Here is a 6,002-nt window from a genome sequence, read left to right as displayed (position 1 = left end):
GTTAACAGCAACTTCCCAGCAGGTCTGCTCATTTCCTCTTTTTTTAAAAAAATTTATTTTATTTTTGGCTGCGTTGGGTCTTTGTCGCTGTGCGCGGGCTTTCTCTAGTTGCAGGGAGCAGGGCCTACGTTTTGTTGCAGTGCGTGGGCTGCTTATTGCGGTGGCTTCTCTTGTTGCGGAGCACATGCTCTAGGTGCGCGGGCTTCAGTAGTTGCGGCACGTGGGCTCAGTAGTTGTGGCTCTCAGGCTCTAGTGCGCAGGCTCAGTAGTTGTGGCGCACGGGCTTAGCTGCTCCCTGGCATGTGGGATCTTCCCGGACCAGGGCTCAAACCCATGTCCCCTGCACTGGCAGGCGGATTCTTAACCACTGCGCCACCAGGGAAGTCCCCGTGTGCTTTATATTTATTTTGTCTGTCCCCTCCTCATAAACTTTGTGAAGGCAAAGTTCCTGTCTGCTTTGCGTACTACTGTATCTCCCACGCTTCCCAAAATGTTTTTGTAGAGGGAAGGAAGGAAGTCCTTTGTTCAGAGTAAATGCACAGTGCAGGTGTATGAAGAAAATGATGGAAAGGAAGAAAGAAAAGACTTGCAGGCTGACTCCACCCCTCCTTGAAAGGGTACAAGGAAGAGGAATGAATACCCAGCAAGCAGCGCTGTCCCACCCCACCCCACCACACCCCACCCCACCCCTCCCGGCCCTCCCAGCCCTCAAGAACGTCAGTCATGGTACAGCTCCACCCTCCCCTCACCAAGTACAAAGAAACTTCCTCTGCAATTAGTTTTAGTCTGAGTTGCAGGGCTTTGGGGGTGAAGAGCCTGCAAGATGACTTATGGGAAGAACAGACTCTGGTGTCCCAATCGCACGCGGTGTTTTGAAATTCACAGCCAAGCCTCTTTGCAACACCGTGCTCACCCGGGGCTAAGCTACTTCTGTTTCGGGCAGTGTGGGCTTGAACTCTGGAGGCCTGGGTGCTCCCTAATGCCACCCGCTTAATGTTGCCTTTGGGGTCTCAGCTGTAAAGTGGGAATCACGACGGTAATCACCTTAACGTGAGGAGGCTTGTAACTGTCCTCTGTACCTGCACAGGAGATTTGAATCTGGCAACTGTGGATCGGGTGTGACTATGTCCCTGTGTGAAGTCCCAAGGGAGGGGATCCATGTGATTCCCTCTAATGACCCTCCAGTGGAGAGGGAGGGGCTTTCTTCAAAACAAATACTAGCTGTCAGCTTTGCTCGCTGATTACTACTTGTTTTGGAGGTGTACGCACCTACTCGGAAGGAGTTGAACTAGCTGCCGGAATGATTAAGGAAGGCATTTTTCAATAAGTATTATCACACAACGATCCAATCAATACAGGCACACAGGCGACCGTGTAAAGTGTAAAATCTGCTCGGGTAACACTGTGCCTCGTCATTTTTTTGAGCATACTTACAACGGAGGGCTGGTCCCGGGGTTATTGGCTGTTATTCAGGCTCAGTTGCCTCAAGTCCAAGATCTACGGCATAGCAACCATTCTGGTGCAAAGCAAGACTTTTCAAGATCTTGCAAGACCTACAGAGGAGCCATAAGGACTGTATGGACTATTCCTGGCATGGTTCACAAATCCATCTGCCTGTCAGCGGCGCCTCAGGTCCTCTCTGAAATTCTGGCCTAAACTTGTATCAGCTCTGTAATTGGTACCTATGGACCTACAGGGTGACATCCCTGGAATCTGGAAATCAAGCTGCCCTCTAGAAGTCAAACCCTGCAGGTCCACACAAGATGGACAGGATAAGTTATCTGCACAAGGCCCCAGAGGGAACAGGACACCTCCCTGCTTGGGCTTGGAAATGCGATCCAGGCATGCCTGCATGTGAAGAAAGCAGGAGCCAAATGAAATCTCAGAAAAGCTTCTGGACAGCAGGTAAGTGGCTCCAAAGAACCCAGAAGGTACCACAGACCTTAGGCCTGTTCTGCAACAGTAACCAGAACAGAGAGGGACCCAGTGGGCAAGATATATCCCATACACCAAGGACAGCCATCCTACCACAATGACATTACTAACATATCACTCACGTGATTCCCTTTGCCCAGGTTCATGCTCACTAAAGCCTCTGATTTTGACTCCCTTTGCAGGGGACTGCATGAATGGAGCAGTCACCATGACACCAAGTCTCTGGCCCTGTAGCACTTATATTTCTCATTACAAATTAATAAATGGCAAATTTGACTAGGCCTCTTGTGAGATTATTTTTTCTCCTCTGAACACGATCGACTCTGATTTTAGGTTTGCAAAGCTGATATCCAGACCTCACCCGGGGATGTGCACGCAGCCTGCACATGCAGTGGCAGGCCACCACACCTTCACCTACTTTCTTAATCAATACTTACAGACTACTGACCACAGCCCCAAATGGGAGAAAACCTTCCTGCACTGCAACCCTGGGCCTGGATGACTCAGCCAGCCTCTAACAACCTGGTAAATATATTGTTTCTTTCTTTTTAAAACATATTTATTTATTTTGGTTGCGCCGGGTCTCAGTTGTGGCATGGAGGATCTAGTTCCCCAACCAGGGATCGAAACTAGGCCCCCTTCATTAGGAGCCTGGTAAATATTTCTAATGGCAGCAGTGACATTAAGCGCAATTTCAGGAAATGGCGAGCCAGCTTACACTGCCCCAAATCGGGGTGCTTTTCTGGAGTACAGTCATCTACCCAATCATAATAATGTACACCAAAAAATAGAACAAAGAGCTGTCGTCATGTCATTTTCTAAATGTTGCTTTGCACATGATCCAGCATCTAGTGGCATTAAACTCCTGCATACATCAAGGAGCAACATACTTATGGACTCAAAGATCCTTTCTAAGTAAACCGAGCTACATCTACTGGGCAGATGTTTAAGCCAGGACATTGAAAACATGTTTATGGGGTTTATACATCAGTAGGTTAAAAATTTTGTGATAGCCAAGTGCAAATTTAGAATATAATCTTGTAATTTAAAACTCTTATTTTTTATCCAAAAAAGCCCTGTGTATAGAAAAAGGAAACAGGGATGAAATATATAGGATTAACAGTGAGAATCTGGTGGAAGGATTCTAGCCCATTTTTCACTTTTCTGTTTTTTTTTCAAACGTTCTGTGAAACTTTATTTTTATTTATTTATGTTTTTGGCCATGCTGCGCGGCTTGTGGGATCTCAGTTCCACGACCATGGATTGAACCCAGGCCCTCAGCAGTGAAAGCGTGGAATCCTAACCACTGGACCGCCAGGGAATTCCCAAATCTTCGTTAATTTTAAGTAAAATACAGAATACATTCTAATTTTCTAAGTTACCTTTTGAAGAAACGTATGCAACCAAGATGAATGAAAACAGAGACTACTTAAACGTCTTAAGTAATTTTCCCACTTGTTGCAAACAACAGAGAAAACACAGGATCAAACATGTGGACTGAGGCAGGCTTGCAAATGAGCCAAAGACCTAGTAAGACAGCCAATGCCAGGAATGAACTGTGGGGACAGCCACCATCAGGCCTGCTGACGCCATCTTGAGAAGCAACATTTCCCAAGAAGGGGGAGGGTTGGCTTAACCTGACCCACCTGTGTCCAGAAGTGTCATGATGATGGGGGACACGAGCAGATTGCCTTTGCAAATCCCCAGCATGATGCCAAATCCTCGGCCAGCACAAGGGTTGCTGTTTTGGTGCAGCCAGGGCGGGTACGCTTTGTCTTCCATTTCTGAGGATGGACCCCAGAAAAGAAAGCCTGAAGTCTCAGATTCTGACACTGTCAAAAGCATAACGAAATTAAAGTAGTAAATCTGGATCTTGTTGGAGGCTCTCCACCATTCTAGTTGCCCTGAAATCAAATGAGTCTCGCGCTGATGAATACGCCCAATTCCCCTCCATCCCACTGTAGAAACAAAAGCGGCACTGACTTTCCTAACAGATGTTTCAAGCACCTGCAAGTTTCTGGAGCAGATTAATTCTTGCCTTTGCATCAAGATAATTTGCATTTGAAACCTACTTCCCAAAGGATATGGAGTTCAACACATCACTAACACAAACCTTTCTAGGTCACCCGCCCCTCCCACCTTTGAAAGAAACAAAGCTCCTCGGAAAATACGCCATAATAAGCAAGTTGCTTCAAAATTTTAAGACATCGATCCTGGGCAGTTGGCTCCCACCCATACTTATTTTACATGAAGCTTCCTACTGCATGTGCTTACATTTCCTGAGAAAAGGAACAGGAAAGGGCTGGGCTAGCTTAACTTGACCTACCTTGTGTCCAGAAGTGTAACGACAGGGGGTCATGGTTGCACCACCTTTGCAAGTCTAATAGCCACCTCTTTTGACTTTTTTTTTTTTTTGACTTTTCTTGCTTGCTCTCAAATTTCAGACTTTCTGTGAACAAGGCATGTCAACAGCGCCACCTCTGGGCGGAGTGTGGTTCCTCTCAGCTTCCTAGCCCAAAATCAGCAGGAGAAAATGCCCTAATTTGGGGGCAATTGATCAAGCTGACTTGTGTCCCCTTAGAGGATGAGTGGAATGGTGCACAGGGCCTCCTGGGAGCCATTTCAAATGGGGAGATTTTGAGATAATAAAAATTATCAATCCAGTGCCGGGGACAAGCATACCTGGGGGTGCGGTTCTTTGCTTCTTGATTCCTGCCGGGAAAGCACACACAAGGGGTTCCCTGGGCTGATGGGACAAATGACCTTAGGAGCAATGGGAGCTCTGCACCAATCCCTTCTCTGCTCCAGACCAACAAAAGCTGGACAGCAGGAATCACATTGCTCTTTGTACCACAACTTGTCTGGGAAAAAAGAGAATGTGAAGATCAGGAAGTTGGGTGATCAGGCTGCACTTGACACACAGAGGGGCTCAGTAAACAGTCCGTTGAATCAGTGAACAAAGCTGCTGGGAGGAACTTGTGCCCTGGGGCAGCCAGTGCTGCAGCTCTCAGCCGGCTGTCTCCCCTTTTTATTTTTATTTAAAAAAAAATTTATTTTTGGCTGCATTGGGTTTTCGCTGCTGCACGCAGGCTTTCTCTAGTTGCGGTGCACGGGCTTCTCACTGCGGTGGCTTCCCTTGCTGCGGAGCACGGGCTCTAGGCACGCGGGCTTCAGTAGTTGTGGTGCATGGGCTCAGTAATTGTGCTTGCAGGCTCTAGAGCCCAGGCTCAGTAGTTGTGGTGCACAGGCATGTGGGAGCTTCCCAGACCAGGGCTCGAACCCATGTCCCCTGCACTAACAGGCGGATTCTTAACCACTGCGCCACCAGGGATGTCCTGCCTCCCCTTTTCAGTCCAAGTTCCTGGTGCTCAACCACAGCTCCACAGACCAGCCCCAGAGCATTCACTGCCCCTTCTGGTGCTACAAACATCACCTTCTAACTGGGACTGTGAAGTCAGGGAGACCTCCTGACACAGGTGGGTCAAGATCCAAAGGGCATAAAGAAGCTGTGGCACATATATACAATGGAATATTACTCAGCCATAAAAAGAAACGAAATTGAGTTATCTGTAGTGAGGTGGATGAACCCAGAGTCTGTCATACAAAGTGAAGTAAGTCAGAAAGAGAAAAACAAATACCGTATGCTAACACATATATACGGAATCTAAAAACAAAACAAAAAAATGGTTCTGAAGAACCTAGAGGCAGGACAGGAATAAAGACACAGATGTAGAGAATGGAATTGAGGACACCAGGAGGCGGAATCATAAGCTGGGATGAAGTGAGAGAGTGGCATGGACATATATACACTACCAAATGTAAAACCGATAGCTAGTGGGAAGCAGCCGCATAGCACAGGGAGATCAGCTCAGTGCTTTGTGACCACCTAGAGGGGTGGGATAGGGAGGCGGGGAGGGAGACGCAAGAGCGAGGGGATATGCGGATATATGTATAGGTGTAGCTGATTCACTTTGTTATACAGCAGAAACTAACACACCACTGTAAAGCAATTATACTCCAATAAAGATGTTAAAAGATACAAAGGGCAAGATCCAAAGCCTGACCCA

Source organism: Delphinus delphis, chromosome 16 (assembly GCF_949987515.2).
Source record: "Delphinus delphis chromosome 16, mDelDel1.2, whole genome shotgun sequence".
NCBI classification, from domain to species: domain Eukaryota; kingdom Metazoa; phylum Chordata; class Mammalia; order Artiodactyla; family Delphinidae; genus Delphinus; species Delphinus delphis.
The sequence above is the reverse complement of the archived record's forward strand: the minus strand, read 5'-3'. Positions refer to the sequence as shown.